The sequence below is a fragment of the Parasteatoda tepidariorum genome, chromosome 10 (assembly GCF_982258835.1).
Source record: "Parasteatoda tepidariorum strain Cologne lab strain chromosome 10, Ptep-v5.0, whole genome shotgun sequence".
NCBI classification, from domain to species: Eukaryota; Metazoa; Arthropoda; class Arachnida; order Araneae; family Theridiidae; genus Parasteatoda; species Parasteatoda tepidariorum.
The window spans coordinates 10,772,618-10,797,890 of record NC_141764.1 but is presented as its reverse complement, the minus strand read 5'-3'; the positions used below and the strand labels follow the sequence as shown (position 1 = coordinate 10,797,890).

The following is a 25,273-nucleotide window of genomic DNA, read 5'->3' as shown; positions in this document are numbered from 1 at the left end:
AATAAAGCTGTATAGTATCACCTGCTAATTAAGATTTTACATAGAATCGTATAGTACCTCTAATAATTTGGCCACGGACTGTAGTAATTTTTAAATTGTTTATTAGTTGAATTTAAAAGTCCCATCGGTACATAAAGGGTTATGCAGTGTCGGAAATTTATAAATATTATTTTTCAAATGATTTTATATAATATGATACGATAACTTCATTCAAATCTTATTATTATTATTATTATTTTTTTACCGATCAGGTTTTTTGTGATGCACCATAGTTCTGGTAATTATGTGATTTTCTAATTCTTTTCTGACAAGTGGGGGAGCAATGCTAACGTAATATGCTATAATAGGCTACTGCAGCGAAAATGCATACTTGAAGTTTCTAGGTCATAAATTGGAATTTCAAAGATAAAAGTTAAGTAAAACTAGTTTTCTTAGTGATTTTGGTAAGTTCGCAAACGAAAAAAAAAATGGTCCTGACTATTTCTTAGAATGAGCTATCGCTTGGGGGCGAAATTCAAATTTTCTAATCATAAGAAAACTAAAAATTGTTTTTTCGTTAACTCTTATCAGTAGGTAAAATAGCATATACTTGGACTAATAATTTACTACAAAGGGCAAACGTTCTGTCTCAAAATTCAAACTTGTTGCTTCGAGTTATAACATGTGATAATTGCATGAGATGCATGCAGAGATAAATTGCAAATAATGTTTTGGTAGAAAAAAAAAACAATTTTTAATAATTAATTTTTTCTGTAACTTGAACTTGGTCTTGTAGAAATCTTAAGCGTTCACTTTGAGAGCCTAATTGCTAAAGATTTTTGACAAGGTTCAAATTTTTTCCTACTTCATCAAGTAGCTTTTTTGTCGCTATATCTTTTTTGTGTGGCTTGCTTTATGAACATTTTGGGTGAGCCATTTGCTATAATACGATAACGCAGAGGTCGCCAAAGTGGTCTATATAGACCCCCAGGGGTCCATTTAACAAAAGCGGGGGTCGATCCGAGCTTGCTATATTATCGGATCTTGAAGCAAAGATGCTTTTTAAAGATTTAACAATAAGCAAATTTGGGACAAATATAAATATAATGCAAAAATATGTAAAACTTTACGAAATAGTTCAGCCATTTATGCTAGCATTTCCAAGTTCCTATATGGTTGAAGCCGGTTTCAGTCAAGTAAATTCAATCTTAACTAAGTACAGAAATAAATTAAATGTAGAGTTTCGTGGGGATTTAAGATTAAAATTGACCAATTTTGAACCCAATATAACGAACCTTGAAAATAAAACACCAGGCACACCCATCTCATTGATAGCAATAAATATGTAGTTACTTTACTTATTATTTCTACATATTTATTATTGCTTATTATTTAATAAATATTAAAGTAATTAAATTTCAACATTAATATATTTTTCATAAAACTATTGTTACACAATGTACTATTACTTTAATAAATGTTTAAAATCATTAAAAAAATTACAAACATTTTTTTTTAAATTTTTTATTTTATTTAAACGACTTAAAACTCCTCATGCACCACAAAGTATAGCATGAGGCTTACAGTTGTAAGTAGAAAACAAAAGGAGAAAAATTTACAAATTTACATTAAAAACAAAATTCCGCAAGGCCGCAAGACTTTCAATACTTTTGACCAGTTCTGATAAGACAGGTGGCCAACAAATAGAAAGACGTCTCAAATCAGTCTTTAAGGCGACTGCCTGGGTACGATGAAATTTTTTTTAAAAATTAATTTTTTTTTTAAAACATATGTGTTATTGGTTCATGTGTGACATAAAATGATATAAACAAGAAGAAATATTTTTGAATATCGCATAGTTTTTAAAATATTTGAAAAATTAAGCCTAAAATGAGCGAAATTTAGAGCTTACGCCAGACACCTTACACTTAATTTAAATGAATAAAATACAATTTCTTTTTCTGTACAGATTATTTTAACCCTTATCTGTGTTCTGAACTAAAGGTGTATGAATATTTTAAAAATTACCCAAATTAAGTGGTAAAATCTAGAAAAACAGCAATTTTTTCATTTTTTTCAATAGTTTTTTATGTTTATATACCTGTAACATGACCAAATATTTAAATAGAAACTTAGTTTTAGTTCAAAACACAGTATATATAGTTTATAACATTTTTACCAAATTTCATAAGAAAATTTCCATTAGTTTTGGAGTATGAGTGTCTGGCGTGAATCAAAATATTGAAAAATACAGTTTTTCAGAAAACGCTTTTAAAGATTTACTTAAACAAAAATAGTTACATAGACTTATTCAACAAGCTTTAATTTAATAATATTTGTAGTTCAACCCTTTATGTAGCTCTTGCTTTTTACAGTTTGCATTTTAATCCATTATCTTTTTCTTATGACCAATTTTCTATTGAGCGACAAACAGTAACTCGAGCCCGCGATTTTCTTTTTTTCAAATTGTTAGTTATGTATGCAATAATTCACAGCAAATTACCACCAAACTCCTTCTAAAACAGTTTTAGGTTGTTAGACTCAATTGGCAAACAATACCTAAGTCATTTTAGAATGTAGTATAGTTAAATATTTATATTTTTTCATAAAACAGGCAAAAATGACGCGTTAATTTTCGCTGTATTTTGTATACACAACTACATGATTAAAAATATTAACTTCATACTACACACTAATATTATTTTTAACTTTATTTCAAACAAAAACTGTATTATTTTAAAATAAACATTATAAGATATGCCTTTCATATGAAAACACAAAATTTTACAGTACATAATTTTGAAAAAAGATTTACTATGTTAGCATATTTGTTTACTATAACTAAACAGTGAAATAAAAGTACTTAAATAACAATAAAAAGTATTTAAATAACAATAAAAAGTATTTAAATAACAACTAAAACTACCGTCAATTTAATATTAAAGCTTTTTTTAATAAGATCGTGGCAAATTTGAACGCTGAATAAATCATAGCAAACAGAAAATATAAATATCAAAATTGATGCAATTCAATTTCACTTCCTTTAAAAAGTTTATACATAATTTGTTGCCACATGCGTTTAATTAATATTATATAAAAAAAAATTAACAAATATTAATATTTTTAATAGCGTTACAAGCAAAAAAAAATTCTTATTGGCTCAAAACTGCATTGTTTACAATTAATTATGACGTTTTCAGTGCACTTCCGGTTTTTCGGAATCTCACTTCCGGTTTCAAAATCAGCTATAACTTTGCTTCTAATTATCGAAATTTTAAAAACAAAGCATTTTTAGAATCCTAAGAGTTCATTCTTTTCAAAAATGCAAAAAACAGAAATTCGAATTATTTGATGAAATCGGTCATTTTAAGGCAGGCAGATACCTTAAATTCATTCGGGCACTCGCATACAGACTACAGTGAAGAAGAATATGTTCAGCATCTTCATCAGCATCACCGCAAGCACAAATTCCACTGGTCTGCAGATGGAAACGAAATAACTATCTCTTAAAATTTCCGTGGTTTGTTAAAATTTGGGTCAATTTAAAATCAGTTGTAAAGAATTTACATTGCAAACGGTGAAAAATGGATGGAAAGAACCTTTTCGTCCAAAGCGACCGAGGCGAAGCAAGAAATTCAGCATTCCAGTCCGCAATGATTTTATCTCTAGCGATGCGCTTCCAGTGAGAAGCTGGAACAGACACCCTTAAGTCTATTTCACCACATGTAGCTTCCCTAGCCAATTGGTCTGCTCTTTCATTGCCCAAAATACCGCTATGGCCACGAACGTAAGAAAAATGAATAGTTAACAAACATAGTATCTAATAGAGTTTTATTTTAATTAACACAAAATTACTTTTATGGGGGTCGATGGAGATTTCGAAAAATTATTTAGGGGTTTATGATCAGAAAAGTTTGGCGACTCATGCGCGCTAACGTTTCAAAGCAAAATTCCAATTTAGGATTTCAGAAACAAAATTTAACCAAAAATAATTTTTTGTTTAAACTTTTTATGCTTTCTTTGCTGAGCGAAATAGAACAAAATGAGTAATACTTTGTTACCAGCCAGTGGCATTTTTTATAGGGTCACTTTTTCAAAAATTGAAATTTTTAAACAATTAAAATAGCTGCTCATATTATTTATGTAAAGCATTTCTTAAAATATCATATACACTACACGATTCATTTCTAAAATACAGAAAAAAATTTCTGTACCTAAGGAATTTTATTTAAAATTTAAGTATGGTATAAATAATATTTTTATCTTAAAAAATTTAGAGTTTAATCTTTTAAACCAGTAATGCTTGATGAAATTCGAGTTAGCTTAGAATCGTAAAATTTATCAGATACTAAATAAAACCCATATTATTGAGATTAATACAGTGAAATATTTTTTTTAAATATTATGAACCATAAATTAATGTTAAAATTTGATGAAAAATGAACTTGATTTCGAAATGAATCTTTAATAAAGGAAATTCAGTTCCCCTTAAATACTGATCCAGTGTAAAATAAATTTGTTCAGAGTTTCATGATTCAAAAATGAAAAATAAGTAGAATCCTAGCTGACGCTGACATTAAACTTATAAACAAATAAAGCTTGTAAGAGAAAGAAAGATATTAAAAAAAACCGTTTTACAGTGAAAACTGTATAATCTGAAATACGCTGGAATTTGAAAATTCCTGAAATGCAAAAGTTTCTTGTATTCAAAAACTGCAAATCTCGTTTTTTTTTTTTTTTTTTTTTTTTTTTTTTTTTTTTTTTTTTTTTTTTACATTACTCAATTTTCTAGAGATAACGAAATGTAAAAATAAAAAATACTTTACTCGCCTTAATTATTAGCGTTTCATGTTAGCGTTCTTTTTAAATACTAAAAAAACTGCTATAAAAAAGTTTATACATTTATAAAGGAAAATGAAATTGTAAAATAAAAAAAGCGCAAGAAACAGAAAAAATATATATCAGAATCACAATTATAGCAAAATAACAAAGGTAGGCAGGAATAAAACAAAAACAATACAAAACAGATATAAAAACAGTACTAACAGTATTTTTAACAGTTGTGAAAGTATCAAAAGACAAACAGAAAAATAGATAATTTTGAATTCAAAAACAAAATTTTATTTCTCCATATTATATAGGAAAATTGGCGTTAAAGAGTAAAATCATCAGAAATGCTCTTAAAAATGCTGCGTCATAATAAAAACGTCAATCGAAGGAAAAAGAACTATAAATTAAGAATATCATTAAAAAAAAACAGTTCTAAGAATCTCAGGTTTTCATATTACCACAATTTCTGGCAAAACTAGCCACAAAAGAAAACAATTTTAGTTGAAGTTCAGCTAAAAAATATTGTGCCCTTATATAAACAATGTTTAAAAAATTATAGAAAAGATAAAACGGGAAAAAAAGTTCTTAATTGTTAAAACAGAACTAAAAAGCCGAAAATTTAAAAACAAAGGATTATAAAAAAAGTCTATCAAAAAGGAATCACCTGGAAATTGGGTTTGAATAAAATCGCCGTTAAAAATAATAATTTAAATTTTAAATCTGATAAAGAAATTGTTTTTAATTCTCAAAAGAAACCCTTATCACTGTAAATCTCGATTTTTCCTATTGTCGCAAGTGGAGAAGATTAAAAAAAAAAATTCGTCATTAAAATCTTACTTAGTAATCATGTAACGTCCACGAATGAAAGAATTCGAGGGAGACAGGTGTAGCCTGATTGGTAGAGCTTTGGGACCATGTTCAAGTGTTCGTAGGGTTGATCCTCTCCTGCCGAAGACGTAGTGAATGGCGACCGGTGCACGTTAAATCTGTCGGGTCATAAAATCTTCTATGTTTCCATAACAAATTATACTTCTGGGGGAACTAAATTGGGGATGGATCATTCTCTGGTTTAGGTCAAAATTAAGATTTGAGGATGGATGTATGAGCTTGTCCATCCTTTTAAAGGGCTGTGACGCGTGTGTGTATCTGAAGTCGCATTCAAGGCGATAGATGCCCCGACTGAAAAACAAAAAATGCACCCTCTGCTTTTAAATTCGTTTGGTTTCACATGCTGGTATAGGCAAGTTAATTATAAACAACAAAGACAAAAATGCGTAGAATGATGACAGTTGCAGAGAAAATAGCATCTTTCTTGAGTAATACAAGAAGTTAAAATTACTGATTTTAGAGCACATGGCGCAATTTTGGCGGAAAAAAGTTGCGCCAGTTGGCGAATGGCAGGCAATTGTTTAACCGAAATTTTTTATATATATGGGCAGGGGTCTGTTTAGACGAAATTTGGGTCCGTTAACGGACCCTTCACAAAATATCTTTTCATAAAAACGGTCCCTTCACAAAATATTATAACTTAAGAACGGACCCTTTACAAAATAATTTATCTTTTAATCGGACCCTTCACAAATTTGTTTATCATTATTATTGTTTTGTTAATCGAATAAACCCTTCCCAGGAAGGGGGGGGGAGAAAAACAAGTGTAAACGAACTAAATTTTGTCTTCTGCAGAGGCTTCTTCCTTTATTTGTCCATGAATATTCTGCTTTCAGCAGAATTGGCTAAATACCAAATATTTGTATGTTGCATCTCTAATTTAGTAGCAGCAATTGCTGTTTATTTTTTAAAATTTAATTTTTTTAATTATGATTTTACAGTGTTGAGCATAATCTTGTATGTCTTTACAATTTAAAAACTCCTTGAAAAAGTTTTTTTGCAATAACGGACCCTATTTGCACATATTCACAAAAGCGGACCCTGGTTGAAAGAATGTGACTATAAAATAAAGAATGTTTATTTTATATTCACAAATTACGAGTAATTTTTTCACAATTTTACAAAAACGGACCTTTCACAAAGTGTCTGGAGAGACCCCTGATGGGTAATTCCTTGGAAACATGACAATTCGGAACAAGAAATTTCTTCAAAATAATCCAGTTTTTTGTGTATTTATTTAATTACATTTATTAATATCTTACCAACAGCAGTGTGGTTTATTGACATTTGTTCAAGAAAAAAAAATTGAAACTCACTAAATTTTGAATGCTAGGAAAATGACATATTTGCTTAGAAGTTATAAAAAAAAGAAAAAAATCAGTAATTTTAAGCTAATAGTAACTCAACTTAAGCTTTTGCGTTAGATGGACCATGAATTGCTTAAATTAATTCTTTTATCCACTGTAGAGAGTGATGAAATTAAATTATAATTGTAAATCAACAGATCATTTTCAGAAAAAGAAATATTTTAATAATCTATTGATATTTTCCAAATTATAACGACAACTGTGGCCAAAAGCAGATGAACAAATAAGGCAATACATCATTTAGATTACTTGCAGTAACCTGATTGGTTGGTTTCATCGATTATTCATTATTTTACATTTACAAGGTTTGGCTAAAAATATGCCTTTTTCCCTGTTCTGGTATTTTATATTACTTTCAGAAAAAATCAAAAATGTTTTTGTTGCTGATATGTACAGAATAAAATTGTGTATAATAATCAATCATTAAATAAAAAAAATAACATTACATTCAAGCATATTACTATCTCACATAAATTTGGTATTAGGTTAATATTTGCTTTCTCTTTACATTCAACTGTTTAAAAAAATTTCTGGTAACTGTTTCAATGTCCTGACATTCATAAGCTAGGAAAATGACAGCCAGGATAATGACAATTTGCCATTATATAGTATTTAACTTTACTTTAATTTAAAATTTCAGCCTAAGATGCTTACATTCCGCAGAAAACAGCTGAATTTCTTGATATAACTCATGTAAATCTAAGTAGTTTTACGTTATTAATTATTTCAAGAAGATAGAAAAATGACAACAGAAAAACCTACTCACCTTGAAAAAACTTTAGAAATAGGTTTTGAACCAAAAAGTTGGTTCTTTATTCATGCAATAAGACATGTTCAGATAGGATGGTATTCTAATCAATCTATTACATAAGATATTGATTGCTAGCGCTATCTATTTTGATTATAAATCACTAAATAAAAGTAGCCAGGCAAATGACAGATTTTCTTGTGGCAAACAAATTGATAGAAAAAAATTATTTTAAACAAAGAGTTTTTGTAAATAATACCCTCTGCATATATTCTAGAAATGCTTACAGCGGTTGAGATTAAAAAAAAAATTAGTTATTGGAGAATATTATTTGTGACATGCCAGGAAAATTACATTTTGAAATTCAATTAAATTTTTCAAATACACAAAACAGTCAATGTTAATGCAAAGTCATTTTAAAATACTAACACAAATGCTATTTATTAAAATTTTTAAAAAAAGTTCTTTTAGTAGCATAGTATTAGATCTTGGAGCAAGAGACTGTAAATTGTCATATTTCGTGAGAATCACCCATATATGTGTTTAGTCTCCCTGTGGTCAACGGTGCATGATAATACATCCATGTACTTAGCGGGCTATTATTCGTTGAAAGAGGTATGGGGAAAAATTGAGCTCATATAATAGTATTGTAGTAAAATTTTTATTCGAGCAAATAAATATCAGTGACCGCATATTCATATGTGTCGTAAATTTATTATTATTTTATAAAGGCTGATATTTTATTCATATCTTATTGATTACTTTGCATTTTATAGGACAGGATGTTGTCTTTATGATGGAGAATAGTATTGTGTGATTCATCATAGCTTTGGTAAGAATTATTCTCTAGTGCGTTAATAAATTTTCTGACCGTTCAATTATAACGAAAGCCCCTAAAGTTGGAATGGGATTTGTGATTTGCTCTCTTTTTCGGGCAAAGAGGGCGGAAGGTTATGAGCGATATCTGATAACAAAAATTAAAATAAGTTTTAAGCTCAAACTTATTAATATATCATAATTTACTTTTGTTATGAATACTTCAAACGCATCTTGTTTATAAATAGCGTGTAAACTTGGTTTACATTGGATAGTTTAGTTCCTACAGTCTTTACATTTCTAATCCAGTCCTTAGTTATGATTAGAGCCCGGATTTTGATGACCTAAAAAATCTCCACTAATGCCCTTAAAAATGCAAAAATTGCGCAAAAAATGCCTTAAATAAAGTAAAAATATTGAATTAAAAAAATGTTTTGCTCTTTAAAATTATTATAAGTCATTTAAAAAATATAAAACAATGCAATACTTGCTCCACGCTCATTAAAGTTTAAAAAATATGTTTTATATCCTAAAATAACAAAAAAAGGAAAAGATATTGACACCAAAATATTTTTATTTTGTATAGAAACTTTAATGGCTATAACAACTTCCATCTCATAATATTACTAAATATCAGAATTACATTGGATTATTAAATGCTTTTCAATAATTTGAAATGTAAACGAGCGTCTCTTGTCTGAAAGTAAATTTTCATTCCTGCAGAAGCTTCTTTCAACGTCTACTGATGTTATAGGTGCGTACTTGAAAAAGACGGTCTCACTTACTGACAATTCTTCTTCAATTTGAAAAGATTTTGCTTCACCTGTTAATATCCTATAGAGTTTCTTCATTGTTTAGAAGCCAGTGTAATAATGAAAATTGATAAAAAATAATAAAAATTGGAAAAATTAACAAACTTTAAAAAATGCATTAAAATGCAAAATACGCCCAAAAATTTAAAGAAAAATGCCCTATAAATCTTAAAAAATGCTCTAAAAGACAAAAAATGTCCAAAAATGCAAAAAAATGCAAATGTCATCAAAATCCAGGCCTTAGTTATGAGCATTGTTAACATGCGACACTGAAATTTCATTACTTTCAGTTGGGGCCAAGAGATAGTACAATGGACTTTCGTTTAGTCGAATTTCTCATTTGTCATTTCTAGGTCAAAATTTAGCTGAAACTTTTCAGATATAATTTTTTTGGCCAGAATATCAATGGAACTTTATGTCTGATAACCAACGCTAAATATTTCCTACAACTGTTGAATTTAAAATTCTACCTTACAGTTTCTGGGAATAAAGTTACCTAAAACTCGTTTTACACAGCTTTTTTCTTTTAAAACGATTTCCTAAAATGAGTTAATCGTTTGGTGGCGAAATTCAAATTTGTTGTTTCGTTATTTTTAAGTACGTACAGTTTAAGAAACTTATAATCGCCATAACTTCTCCTGGTGGGAGAACTAACGATACTTTTCGTTAAAGCAGCGTATGCTCTAACAATTTTGTGAAGTGAGCCAATGTTTTGAGGCAAAATTTCTTTCCTGATTAAAAATTTGCAAAAACTTGTTTTAGCCATATTTTTTTCTAGGTGAGAAATAATGAAAAATTTTGTTATGTCAACAGTTTCTTACAATTTTTGGTAAAGTTTTACAGTTTTTACGTAATAAATTAGCTAAAACTTATTTTGGTAATACTTTTATTTATTGATGGTTGGCATAATGAAACATTTTGATAGGATAACGAGATTTCTTTCAGTGGGTGAATAACTAGAGGCAGTATTCCAAATTTGTAATGTAAACGTTATCTTGCGCCTATTACCCATTGGCATTGTTTTGGGTTTGATGGCGTGCGCACTTTATTTGGACGTCATTACACTTTTTAACTGTGTTCATGAATAATAGTAAACAGTGCGCATGTGTCGTCATTGCAGGCGTTGTTATGACGACCGCTGCAGTTAATTAAAAAAAAAAATTTGTAATTCTTTTTTTCTTTTTCTTTTCACCAGCAGTCATTCTTAGTTCTGGTTGATGGGCTAATGAAACTTTCGTTGGGATGACAATTTCGTTCAATAGACTAACTTCAGGAGGCGAAATACAGGGCTGATTGTGCTCCGGAAAAAATCCGGATTTTCGGAATTTTTGCTAACAGTCATCCGGAAGTTTCCGGAGATCGAAGGTTCAGACGTTTCAAGAAATCCTTGATCACAGAAGTTTCCGGAAATCAAATTTTCAAAGGTGGAACTTAAAAACACAGTTTATTTTATTTGTTTGTAAGGGAGAGCCAGAGAGATACTTAATAAGCTTATATTCATGATTAATATTCATTTTTTATCAGTAAATAGTTGTTATAATCATAAACTCAAGAAAGAAAGACATATTTGTAAATATTAATTACTTCTCCAGGTCATCATAGGTACGTGTAAATGGTATAGGTATGCGTAAAATTTTAAATATATTTTAATCAAACTAAGAAATACTGAGAAAAGGGAAAAAAAAACTTGTTTAAATTATTTTTTAATTTTTCAATTAAAACGTTTTTTTTTTTTTTTTTTTTTTGAAATTTTTCCGGAATTTTGACTTGGGCTCACAATCACCCCTGGAAATAGAAACTTCGTGTTTCTATGTAAAAATTAAGGTAAACTTTGCTTTGATTGTTTTTGGATGGTTCCTATAATTTGCTATAATTGACAAACATATGAGTCTGAAATTCGGAGATTATAGTTTCTAAGTAATAAATTGGCTGAAATTCGTTTTAGTCGAAATTAGTTTTGTGGATGGGCAAACAAAATTTTACGTTAGTCTTACGATTTCTTTGAATCGACAAATGCTTGGAGGTGAAATCATCATCTATCAGGAATCACATCCATCGTTTGAATGTAAAATACAAATTTGTTGTTTTTCGGGTCATAAATGGTGTAGGATCTTTTATGTAACTTTTTATAACCTTCGTTGAACAGCGGACCCTATTTTTTGGGTTTATTACTACTAATGTTCTGCTCCGTAGCTTTGTAATTTTGAACCCAATCCAGAAGACAAGGGAATTCCTGGATCAAGTATTGGGAAAAATTTCCCTTCGTGGAGGAATTTTTGATGGAACTACAAGAGCATCCCACGGTTGTCTTGACGGCAAGGGGACTCTAATCTATCATCCGTCTACCACTTAGGATATCTCAAGTCAGTACTGTGGTCGGTGCAAGCCGGATGCGGATTCGTATCGACCAGCCATCGACGGGATTCGGACCCCTTTCACCGCATTGGAGGGCGAAAGCTCTGTCCCCGGTGCCATCACGACTCTTGTATAGGTTCTTGTCCAGTTTATAGGTTTTGTGTTAATATCCTCCTCTAGATTTTATAAGCATTTTAATTTGTAATACAATAATCTATCAATGAAAGCCAGCTCTAGGGTCGATGCAAGCCGGGTGCGGAATTCGAATAGACCAGTCATCACCAGTATTTGAACCCGGCTCACCTCGTTGGATGTTTAGCGCTATATTCCTTCAGCCATTATCTCATTAAAACAATGTCTTACATATTGCCTTTAAATAGACCAATTGTGCAATTTCCTTTTAATTCTTTTTTTACTAGTAACATATTAAACAGGGATGAGATTTTTCCGCTTTTTAGCAGATTTTTAGCTTTTCTCTTTTGTTTCTCGAATTTCAGCCTTTTGATCAAAAACTCCGATTCTCTAATAGTTTTTTTTTAAAATAAATATTCCGCTTTTTCTAAAAATTCGGCCATTGAAATAAAATAATTATATTTTTTTCCGATTTGATATATAGATATAATGTTTCAAAAAATATATAGAAAATTCAAACTACGTAGCTGCCAACCCTTCCGCATATCTACTTATTTTAGCTATTAGCTTTTAAGGGCAGAAAATAAAATTTTTCTCATTTTTATCCGTTCGCTAGATAGCTCGTATTTTCGTAATCCAGACGTCGCTGTATTTTAATATCAAACATCGGTTTTCGTATTTACCTGATTTAAAAGTTACGCGTTGCGATTCGTATTCACGCGATTTCAATATCGTTCATTGCAATTCTTATTTACGAGCTTTAAATCCAATATCGCGATTTGTATTGAGGCCTTTTTAAAATTCTATGTAGCGATTCGTATTCACGCGAGTTTACCCGATGTCGTGATTTGACTTTGCGGTTGTAATATCCAACAGCTATTTTCGTATTTACACGTGATTTAAAAATTTGGCTTTGGATTCGTATTCACGCCATTAAGAAATCAGGCATCGTAATTCGTATTTACGCGATCTGAAAATTACGCATCATGATTTGTATTTTCACATTTTTGAAATCCAATACATTCACGTGATTTCAATAGCGGGTTTTATATTCAAGCGATTTTAAAATCCAAGATTGCTATTTGTATTCACGCGATTTTAAAGTCCTTTTTCGCAATTCTTGTAAAAAGTAAGTTTTTTTCTTGAATTAGTTACTATAAATGTGGCAGTTTTTCTATCCACGATTATTGCTATATGCATTACAACATCAGCGAAACAGGATGATAATATGTTACTGATATTTTTGCTGGAAATCACGTAAGATTTACTCGCTTGATAATTCAGCTTTTTTACCTTTTGGCCAATCTCATCCCTGATTAAAGCACGCCATGAATAACGGGAACTGTGAGTGACAATTAAATATAAAACTATACTTTGCAAGGTCTTAAATTTGGTGATGTGTGAAAGACAACATGAGAGAAAAAATACTTAATTGTTCAGATCTTAGAAATTACAGATCTTAGGTTCCCTACAAGCCACTTAGAAAAACAAAAAATTTCAACGCTTTTTTAAAAATAGTATTTAAGTTCTTTTTTACAAATTGTTTACTAGTTTTGATATAATTTTTTTCATTCTGTTAAGCGTTTTTAACTAATTATCCCACATAAACGTGACTAATTCATTTCGTCGATATAATTGTTCCTTACTATAAGGTCTTAAATTTTTAATAAAAAAGAGCTCAAGAGTTTTTTCTTTAGAAAAAAAAGATAAATGTGTACTAATTCAGAAATAGATATTAATCGGTTTCAATAAGATTAAAATAAAAATACCGTCTACCAAAATATTTACAAAAAATTGAAGTATCTAGGAAGTTCTCGTTTTTTTATATTTTCTTTTTACGCCATATTGAGAAAATAAACAAATTTTAATTTGAACTTTAAATCAAGTAAATAAAAATTGCAATTTCTAATTCTTTTCAAAATAACTTTGTTCAAGAAAATTTTTAGCTACTTTAAATAAAAATTAGGTGACCGCAAATATAGTCTTTTCATTGTGAGGCCATCAAAGTCACAAACTTAGCAAATAAGGTAAAATGTATTAATTTTAAACTTGTGTAATTCTTTTAAAATAATTCCTTCCTTGAAATGTTTGACACCTCTTTTCAGATATAAGTTTTCAGAGATAAGTAGTTGGGATAAAAATTGTACAGAAGCAGCTAAAAAATTATCAAGGAGAATAACATTTAAAAAACAAAAATATGATAATAGAATATAAACTTGTCAAATCTAATATTTTTAATGATAAAATTTTTAATAGGCATTTTGCATGATTAGTGTCATCCATCCATCCATTAAGATTCAACTTTCTCCCTTTACGAACGAACTGAAATAAATTATGAATTTCTAATTTTGTATGATTTTGAAAGTTCTGAATAAAATGCGTGTCATCTTCACGAATCTCTCATGGTGCGTAGCGTTTTTAAAAAGTACTTAAAGGTGCTTATTTTTGATTTTTGTTTTCTAAAAGCCCTTATAAGTACTTTATTTTATTGGGTGTTTAAAAAATTGCCTTATTTTCTCTTTTCGAAAATGAGATTTTTTTACCAAGTCTAATTTTGCCACGTATGACGCAAAAGCATGCTTTTCGCATTGTTTTTAGTCAACGTTTTCTCAATTCATTCAACCACAATATATTTCGGTGTACTGTCAGTCCGTAGTATATGAAATCGCCAATAATTTTACATATTTGATGAAATACTTACTCTGGGTTCGGTGAAATTTTTGCACTCCCATTTCAAATCAAATTCAATTAAAAGGAAATTGCATTCATGACTTGCATCATATTCGACAAGAAGACAACATATTCGTCAATATTTAAGCAAAAAAAAAAAACGATAATTTTCGTGCAAAAAATGTTTGAGGCCTTCTAATCATATTAAAGCTATTTTTTAAAAAAATAAGAACTTTCATTGCGGAAAAAAAATGCACGATATAAGTAAATTAAAATAATTTTTCTGCTGAAAGCATTGAAAATCATCACGTCGAATTACGAAAAATAGGTTGGAAAATTTTAATAAATGAACTATAAATAACAATCTAAACTGTAACGTCCTCTGATAGGTTCTCTGATCCTTCTAATAATGATAATAAAACCATTTCGGGATTAATCTCCTATAGTATTAAATAAATAAACGTTTTATTGAAATGACTGGATTATAAATAGTACATTATCCAATTAAAATAAAACTGTTACTAAATAAATCTCAATGTAACGAAAATTTAAATGTATTGAACTGCGGGTAAACCTTGCCCATTCTAATATAGTCCTAAAATGCAGCAAAAAAAAAAATAATAAACTAAATATTTCTGTTTTGTTTATAAATAATTCAGTAGAATTTTTTTGTCGTATCTTCGAATATGATTTAATTTTGCGTGAAAAAAGATTAAATTAGTGAATTATTGATGCAAATGTTATATTGAAGTGTCTAAATAATAAATGATGCGCAATCAAAGTAAGTTGAGCAAATAAAAATAAGTAAGCACAAAATAAAGTAAAAATAAAAATTGCGCTCAGTACTGCATAAAGTGAAGCGAAAATATAAGGTGTAAAAAGTAAGATATTTAATGAAGTAGAATATGTGTTTAGTACAGTGAAGTAGAACAAAAAAAAGCGTAAAATGAAACAGAACATAAAAAGCAGTAGAAATTATAGCAGAGAATAAAGCGTAGTAAAATGTGAAATATCAGGAAAAGTTAACGCGTTTAAAATATGAAGTACGATGTAAAGTGGTACGTAAAGAGTGAGGTAAAGTGAAGCAAAAAATAAATTTTTTGAAAAAAAGCGTAAGTAAATGAGGAGTTAAATAAACGTGAAGTAACGTAAATGTAACACATGAAGTAACACGCAAAATTGAAGAATACATATGTATAGCTAAAAAAGAATAAGTATCTCATAAAAAAACTATAAGTAACATATAAGAAAAGAAAAAATAACGTAAGAAAAGTAACACGCGTAAAAAAGTTACCGCTAAATGTAACTCATAGAGAAAAGTAAAACGTAAAAATACAATCACGTAAGAGAAACGCAAAAAAAATAAATAAATAAATTTAACCCATTATTAAAGAAGATCAGGAAAATAAATACGTAAAAGTAGTGCATAATAGAAAAAAAACAATATGGCATAAGAAAATTTCCGTTTTAAGAAAATAATGCGTAAAAATAGAATAAGGAAAAGTATAGAGTAGAGCAACGATTAAAAGTGAAAGTAATGCCTAAGAAAAGTGAAAATATCACATGAAAAAAGTTTAAGGATAGCTTAAGGAAAAGTAACGTTTAAAAAACAACACAGAAAAGTAATCTAGTAATAGCAAAGCCTTAAAAAGTAACGTGTAAAATATAATGGGTAAAAGTAAAACCTAAGAAAAACAAACACGTAAATTTAAATTGACGTATAGAAACGTAAACGCTTTAAAATAACGATAAATAAAGATAAAATAAAAATAACTCATAATTAAACACTTAAAAGTAACACTTAATAAAATAAAGGCTTCTATATAACGCATAAGTAAAAGTAAGATGTAAAATATAAAGTAAAGGAAAGCGCATTAAAAATGAAATAGAACAACGTTTAAACGTAAAGCATGAAAAACTAAACGTGTAAAAATGATAATAAAATAGAATAATTAAAGTGAAGCATGACAAAAGTAAAGCGATAAATTGAATCGTAGAACGCGTAAATGTAACGCATAAAAAGTAAAAGAAAATCATAAAAAATTAAGACATAAAGGGAAAAAATTGATAAGTGTGTAAAATAAGTAAATTGAAAAAAGGAGAGACGCTTAAAAAAGTAATGCGTAAAATCAACAATAAAATGTAACGCATAAAGAAAAGTAAAATTATAATATATTATTATATATATGTTGAATTAAAAATAATCCGCAAAAAAACTGGACGAGTATATGTAATGTTTAAAAAAAGTAACTTTAAAAAGTAATGCATAAGAAAAGTAAGGGTGAAAAATTTTATAACGCATAACATAAAAAGTATCTTTCAAGATAAGAAAACGCGTTAAAATAACGTATTAATAAAATTAAATGCTTAGAAGCAACGTATAAGGACAGTAAACCTGTATAAGTGAAGAATGAGAAAAGTAAAATAAACGCGTAAAAATAATACATGCCGTACGTTATCTCGTAAAAGAGAAGTTAGGAGTTGTAATAAAGTGTATAAGTAACGCAGGAAAAAATAAACTAGCAGGAGTAACGTATAAAAAATAATGCTTGAAAATAGTAAACTCGTAAAAGCAACGCTTGAAGTAACATAACATGTAAAAGTATGCATATGAAAAGTAAACACTTAAAAAATAAAGCTTGAAAGAGTAAACGCGAAAAAGTAACGTACAAGGAAAAGTAAATTTTAAAATATAATGTAAAATGTGTATAAGTCGATGCATAAAGAAAGGTAAAGCGTATAAGCAACGCATAAAGAAAAGTAAAGAATAAAATATAACGTATAAATTAATAAGTATAGCGCGTAAAAAAATATTGATGCAAAATGTAACAGTATCGCATAAAAAAATACCGTTTAAGAAAAAGTAACTCATAAAATGTAATAACACGGAAAAGTAAAGCATAAGAAAATAAGAAGGCGTAAAATTAACGGTTAGCAAGGCTTATTTCTACTTTAATGGGGCCATTCAAATAAAGCATATTTGTTCACTTAGTCACCGAAAATAAGCAAATCGTATCCTATGCTTAACTAAGAAAGTAACAACTTACCATCTTGCTCTAATTTTAGTGCTTCTTGAAGTAATTTAATTTTAAAATACAAATAAACAAGGTAACTTTTTAAAAAGTAAAATTAGTAGATATTTCAATTCATTTTATAAAATTTTGAGAAGAATATTTATTTTTTCTGTTAGAAATCTTGATCTATGTAACACATAGCAGCAATTATTGTCCAACATTTATTTTAAATTTGAAGTTACTTTAATTGCTTTTTTTTAAAAAGAAATTTTTTTAAAAAAATGATGTGATTCAAATGTCTTATGCAAGCGTGTCTCATATCCCACCTGCCACTTGTCAGAAAAAGAAGAAAAAAAATCACAATCCCCAAACCCCTTTATGTCCTTGCATAGTGCTAGAAAGATTCCTATAATGTTGCATAAGTATTAATGTAATAATAATAAATATGTGATGTTTTTTCAGCTTTCGAAAACTTCATGAAGTACAAATTCAACCATGATTCGACATCTTAGCTTTTTAAAGGTAAGTTATATAAAGGAAGAGTTTAATAATTGTCGTCTTCATATTAACCAGCATTTATATAAATTTTCAAGAAAATAAAAAGAATACGCTATATAAATAAAGACATCAAACCCCATTTCGTTTACTAAAAAGAAATTGCGTCCAAAGCTTAGCCTAGTCAACTTATATGTCAAAAACTCAAACAATAAAACAATTGTTTTCGTTCAGAAATTTTTGTAGACCTTCCAATCAAGTTAAATTAATTTTAAAAAAAAGGAAAGGCTACACCAATAAAAAAAACCGCGATACATGTAAAATAGTGTTACAAATATCGAATCATTTTGTTGTATAGATATTAAATTGAAATTGATAAACACACAAATATGATGAACACTATAAATGGAAGTTTACCTTAAAATTTTTTTTATTCGAATAGACCTCCATCTTTATCGATTACTAAAGATAATCTCTTACGCCATTGTCCGATGGCGGCCCGAATAATTTTAAGAGGTAATTGGTCCCATTCACTTTAGACTCTAGAATACCTCAAACGCAATAGTCTAGAGCTTTTACCGTGGCCCACTGGGGGGGAGGGGGACGTTGATTGTTTATATCTTATATTATTTTGATTTATTAATTTTAATTTAATTGTATTTAAAAAATGTCTTCAAAATAAAATACAGTACACCAAAAAATAAATGTTAAGTGATTTAACATTTTAACTTACTAGAACGTTAAACCAATGAGAACCCTGAGCTTGTTTCTTTGCAATGAGACGATTCCATCTGGGGGTAATCGAAGACAATGATACATTGCAATCATTAAAAAATTTATGTCACTGCCTTCGGAGGGCCCTTTTTTTGAAATAAATAAAATTTAAATGGAGCGCAGATATTTTTAATTTGGGGTATTGACCTAGGAATTTAAATTCAGTTTCAATGAAATGGGCGGTCGTTACCATTTGATCCATGGACCGACGGTTGGGGAACACTGGTCTAGAGGATTTAGATCTAGTGAAGAAGAACAATCTTCTTGCTTAATACATTTGAGACAATTGACATGGAACCAAGCCTATGTTGTTTTGGCTCGGTGTGACGGTGCAGAATCTTGTTAAAATATCCATACCCTGTGGTATACAATCTGTTAGCATGTGTAGCCAATATTTCCTTTTTGTAATGTTCAGCATTGACTTTTACCCCGTTATCGATGAATTTCAGGAAAAAAAAATTTCCGTTATTTGACACTGCCTCAACACGAACCATTACAGAATTCTTGATTGCTGAAAGCGTGGAACAGTTCTTAAACTTTCAGGTATAGCATCGAAGGTTGCTGAATGTACAACATTATTTTTAGCTCTATAACTTTATTGTGTGCGAAATATTTACACATCAGAAAAGACTATTCTGTTAACAATTTGTTAGTGTGCCGGTAAAGCGGTTTCTTGCACCATCGTAAATTTTTAATTTTTTGAGGAGTTGTCAAACCTTGAACTTTTCTTTTGAGATAAGGGCGGAAACCCAGGTCTATATTTAACAGAACTTGCTTAAGACTTCTGGTGGCTCGCTTCTACAGCCATTTTATTAGTAGGGCTCTGTGGATTTTTTTTTTTTTTTTTTTTTGTATCTTTTCAGGAGTTTTAAAATGCTCATTTTTGTGAGAAAGGAGCGTGGACTACCTGACCTGGGTCGATCTTTACAGCTTTTAGTATCCAATAATCGATTTATAGTTCTATATATAAATGCTCTATTATACCCAAGAGATTTTAAATGCTTAAAGATTTCTACCTGCAGAAAACCCGTGATCGAAAAGCTGTTTAAACCTCAGTCCTTTCGATTCCATCTTAAATTTATTCTAAATGCTTTGTTTTATGCAAGAATCGTCTGCACTTGTAGAACGCGCCAATCGTGCACAGGAATAGTGAGAGAGAAATTTTTTTGCCAATTGATTAAAATTAATTATATTTTTTGGTGTAACTGTATTTTGTAGCTACCCTGTAAAATGATTAAATTTCCTGCTGGAAATGTTCAAAATCTTGACGAGGACTGAAGAAAAATTACAATTTTTTAATCAATGAATTATAGGTGACAATGTTAATTGTAACAAGTCCTGATAGGGAACTGTGCTTTTCAATAAAGAGAATAAAACCATCTCGAGATTAATCACCTGTAGTATTAACACCTTGAATACCTCGCTAATTTTACATGGCTTGCTCGTCTGGCCAGAATGATTTTCTCAGTATATATTGCATTAATTTCTTCAAACCATTTTAATAGCGATAATTGCTCGTCTGGCCAGAATGATTTTCTCAGTATATATTGCATTAATTTCTTCAAACCATTTTAGTAGCGATAATAATACGAGACGCATCCAGAAAGTAAGTTTCCTGATGTTTTCTCCTTTAATTAAAACGTAATTAGCCGTGTCAATTGCGCATGCGTAATAGATCCCTGACGTATGAATCATACGCCAGCCGAAGAGGTCCCCCCTGTACCAGCAGCATGATAGCAGTGGTCCGAAATGGAAGCTATTATTCCTTCTGCTGCCACCTACGAGGTTCGGTCAGTGATAAAGTTCTTGAATGTGCAAAGCATTGCGAAAATTAGAATTCCTCGTCAGGTCTATGGGCCGAACATCTTGAGTAAGTAGTTTTCCAATGCTCGTCCACATACGACTCGACGCACAGATGTTTTGGCAGAATTTGGCTGGGAGTTGTTTGATCATCCACCCTACAGCCCTGATCTTGCTCCCAGCGATTTTTACCTTTTCTTGCACCTCAAGAAATTCCTGTCCTCCGGTGAGCGTTTTGGCAACAACGTAGAACTGAAGACGTCTGTCACACGCTGGTTCCATTCACTGGCGGCAGAGTTCTACGACAGAGGGATACAAAAGTTGATTCCACGATACGACAAGTGTCTCAATTCGGGTGGCGGCTTTGTAGAAAAGTAGCTGAAACATTGGTGTACTTGTTGTTCCTGAAAGTGTGAGTTCTTTGAAAAAAATAGGGAAGCTTAATTTCTTTATGCCCCTCGTATAAAAAAATTGAAAGTATTAAAAATTTTCTCGAATTATGTGTTTCTTATAATCTTGGCTTCACCGGTAACCCCCGTGGCGCTACGAACAAACTCAGGGCCGGTCACCGGTGGCCCCCATGGCATTCAACGTGGTAAATTATTAAACGTTTTATTGAAAAGTCTTGATAAAGAATGGTAACATTACCCAAGTAAAATAAAAGTTTTAAAATAAATCTCAATGTAGCAAAGCATTATATTTATTGAACCGCGGTTAAACCTTGTTCACTTTGACGTAGTCCTAAAATAAGGTTAAAAATAAATAAAATTAAAAAGCCTAAAATAAATGAATTTTTTAGTCATAAATAACTAAGAATTACTAAATAGAGTTTTCTTTGTCGTATCTTCGATTATTATTTTATTTTTCATTAAAAATACATTATGTAATATATGCCTCTAGTTTACTAATTTAATCTTTTACTGAATCATCCCGATATTAAATCGTACGAAACCAAATTAAAGTAAATTTAAGAATGAAATAAAGTGCAAAATTTAATATAAATAGTAAAATAAGAATTGTATATAGTAGTAATGTGTAAAATATAAAGTAAAGTTTAAAATATAAGGAATGCATACTTTTTACTTCACTAAACATTTTACTCTTTAAAGTAAAAATAAAAATAGAAATTATTGAAAGAATAAAGATTAAAAAAATGTAAAGAACCGGGTAAACCGAAAGCGCAAAATATGAAGTGTAAAGTATAAAAAATAACTTAAAAAGCGAAAAGTATAAAATGCAAAGTATGGAAAAAAGTTAAACATAATATAAAGTATACAGTAAGTAACGCATAAAATATAGAGAAAAGTGTAAAGTATAATGGAAATCGCGAAGCAAATAAAGGGTAAGATAGCGTGAAATATATAGGAAAGTATAAACCAAAGCGTTAAATATAAAGTAAAATATAAAATAACGTAAAGCAAGGTAAAATAATAATGTAATAAGCAATAATAATAATAAGCAATATAAATAATAATAGCATAATATAAAATAATGGAAGGCGTAAAATATAGTAAAACGATTAAGTAAAGTATAAAGTAAAAAAAATTATAAAATGCAATATCATAAAGTAAAGCGTCTAGTTTAAAGTAAATTTTGAAAAAGGAGCGTCATGTAAACGAAGCGTAAAGTGTGAAGTAAAACATAATGTGAAATGTAAATTAAATCTACATTGAATCTAAATTTAATCTTGTCTAGAAAAAAGTGTATACAGTAAAGTTTAACGAATAGTAAAATATGTGTAAAGTAGATAATAAAGTGAAATATAATCGAATATGAATAATAGTGTAAATTAATGTACCAAGTAAATAAGTTCAGGAACCGCTGATTTAATGCATAAAAAACTATAAAATGTACAGTAAAAGAATTTGAGAAATCTTTTTTTACACCTTTTAATGCGTCTGCGTAGGAATCGATCAATTTTTTATTATCGATGTTATTAGATAATAAAGAATGTAATTACTAGAGCCCGGATTTTGATGACCTAAAAAATTCCAATTAATGCCCTTAAAAAGTGCAAAAAATGCCCTTAAAAAGTGAAAACAATGCCCTTAAAAAGTGCGAAAAATACCCTTAAAAATGCGAAAATTACACTAAAAATGCCTTATGACTTAATTTAAATAAAGTAAAAATATTGAACTAAAACAATGCTTAATTATTATTATAAGCAATGCTTAATTATTATTATAAACAATGCTTAATTATTATTATAAACAATGCTTAATTATTAAATTATTATGAGTCATTTCAAAAAATATAAAGCTATGCAATACTTGTTATACGTTCATTAAAGTTTGAAAGATATGTTTTATATCCTAAAATAACAAAAAAAGAAAAATATATTGACTCCAAAACGTTTTCATTTTGCATAGAAACTTTAATGAATATAACAACTTCCATCTCATAATATTACTAAATATCAGAATTACATTGGATTATTAAATGCTTTTCGATAATTTGAAATGTAAACGAGGGTCCCTTGTCTGAAAGTAAATTTTTATATCTAGAGAAGCTTCTTTCAACATCTACTGATGTTATTGGTGCGTACTCAGGGATCTGTCCGAACCAAATTTACTACTTTCACAAATTCAACTGTAGAAAAAACGGTAGTTTCACAAAATACTTTTTCTTAAAATTTTAATTTTGTGTCTAGTAATAAACGATAAATCCATATTTTTACCATTTTTTTGTGTTGATTATTTAATATAATTTTTAATTTTCGCAAATTATGTCTAAATTTTCACAAAATAGGTACCTTTCAGAAAAACGTAGACAGACCCTTGGACTACTTGAAAAAGACGGTCTCAGTTACTGACAATTCTTCTTCAATTTGAAAAGATGTTGCTTCACCTGTTAATATCCTACAGATTTTCTTCACTGTTTAGAAGCCAGTGTAATAATAAAAAATGATAAAAAAAAATAATAAAAATTGGAAAAAATTAACAATTTACAAAAATTAAAAATTAACAAAATTAAAAATTTAAAAGAGTTTTTAAAATGGAAAATAAGCCAAAACATTTAATGAAAAAGACCCTATAAATCTAAAAAAATGCTCTAAAGGACAACAAATGTCCAAAAATGCAAATGTCATCAAAATCCGGGCCTTAGTAATTACTAAACACAAATATTGAAGTATGAGAAAATTAATTTATCTTTCGTCTGCCAAGTTTTAGAAGAAAAAAAATGTGGATACCTATGAGTTTAATTAGGGGATTCGTTTTTAGATTTCATAAATTAAGTCACTTCAAGGTATTATGAAAAAATATGTTGAATTAAATTTAGTGAATAATTAAATATACAAAAATTTTTAGTCTTTTGAACAAGCGTAATAATGCCATATTAACAATCACTATTCTTAATCAGACAAAAAAAAAAAAAAAAAATTACGAGTTCAAATCTCTTTAATGATTGTATTAGTTGAAAATAAAAAAAACAACATTAAAACTGATGGTTTAACGGTAAAAGGTTTGCTATAATAATTTGGTCAACATTTCATATATATGTTTAATTGTTCTGATATAATTTATTAAATGGTTTTCAAATAGATCATTATTAAACTAATGTTACAGGTAAAGATAAAAATGATTTTTCGAGTACACTTGTTCGTAAAATTTTGAAGTGTTTGATAGTATAAGTAAAAGTACCTTTATTCAGTTACGGTAGAGGGAAAGCATTTGACCATGGCTTTGGACCACACAGTATGGTGGTCTCGAGACGGTATGACTTCACTTTTCTGAAGTTGTCTTTTCCTCTCTACTAGAGGGATTTTGCTAACATTATGAATTGTAAAAGCATGTTATAAAGACGTTAAATAGTATACTTTCATTACAGGATCTTAAGAGACTTGGAAAAATGATTGTTAAAATCGACAAGTCGCAAAACTATTTAGAAGATGAAGGATTGCTGTAATAGAACGTACGCCACCCTTGTTGTGTTCGTTACAGTCTCCAACGTATTATTCCTAATTATACAAGAAGAATCTTCAAGCAACTGAAAGGGTCATGTTATAAAGTTGAACAATCACGTCACTGGGAGAGGTTTGAGTGAGAAAATTTCATTGAAAGAAAATTATTTCCGATGAAGCAAACGAGAACTGTAGAGGCAGCCAAGTTAATTTATTGAAGTGTTTATTTATATTTTATTTTAATTATATTTCATTATACTTTATTTATACATATATTTTATGCTACTAATTTATTGTTATTTATACTTTATATTTAATCTTCTGATTCTTGTAAATTAAAATGTATTGTGTGTGCGTTTCTTACTTTACCCCTAAAACGTGAAATAAGATATTGAAAACAGTAATATCTTTAAACTAAATTTACTCTTGAAAAATCATATCTTAATTTAACAGCTTCTTAAAGGTATCGAAATAATAGTTAATTTGTAATTGAGGCAAGAAAAATCGCTTTCTTAACTTGTAAGTACATAATTTTTGTGCCATAGAATTAATTTGGAATAGGCTTTCTCATTTTTTAGCTCCATTACAAGTAATCATGCTTAGATACGATGTATATTAAATCAGATATTGAATAAGTATATCCGAACATAAATTACAATTGATTAATTGCAATATAAAAAGAGACTTACTCT

At 29.1% G+C, this 25,273-nt stretch overlaps 1 long non-coding RNA gene across 1 annotated transcript; it reads left to right on the top strand.

Moving 5' to 3' along the window:
- The first annotated feature begins 248 nt into the window (after positions 1–248).
- LOC147802149 (uncharacterized) lies at positions 249–24,856 on the top strand. The gene is made up of 4 exons (XR_015429565.1): positions 249–277; positions 8,589–8,644; positions 18,074–18,133; positions 24,509–24,856. It is a non-coding gene; the product is annotated as an uncharacterized LOC147802149 (long non-coding RNA).
- Positions 24,857–25,273: the final 417 nt, after the last annotated feature.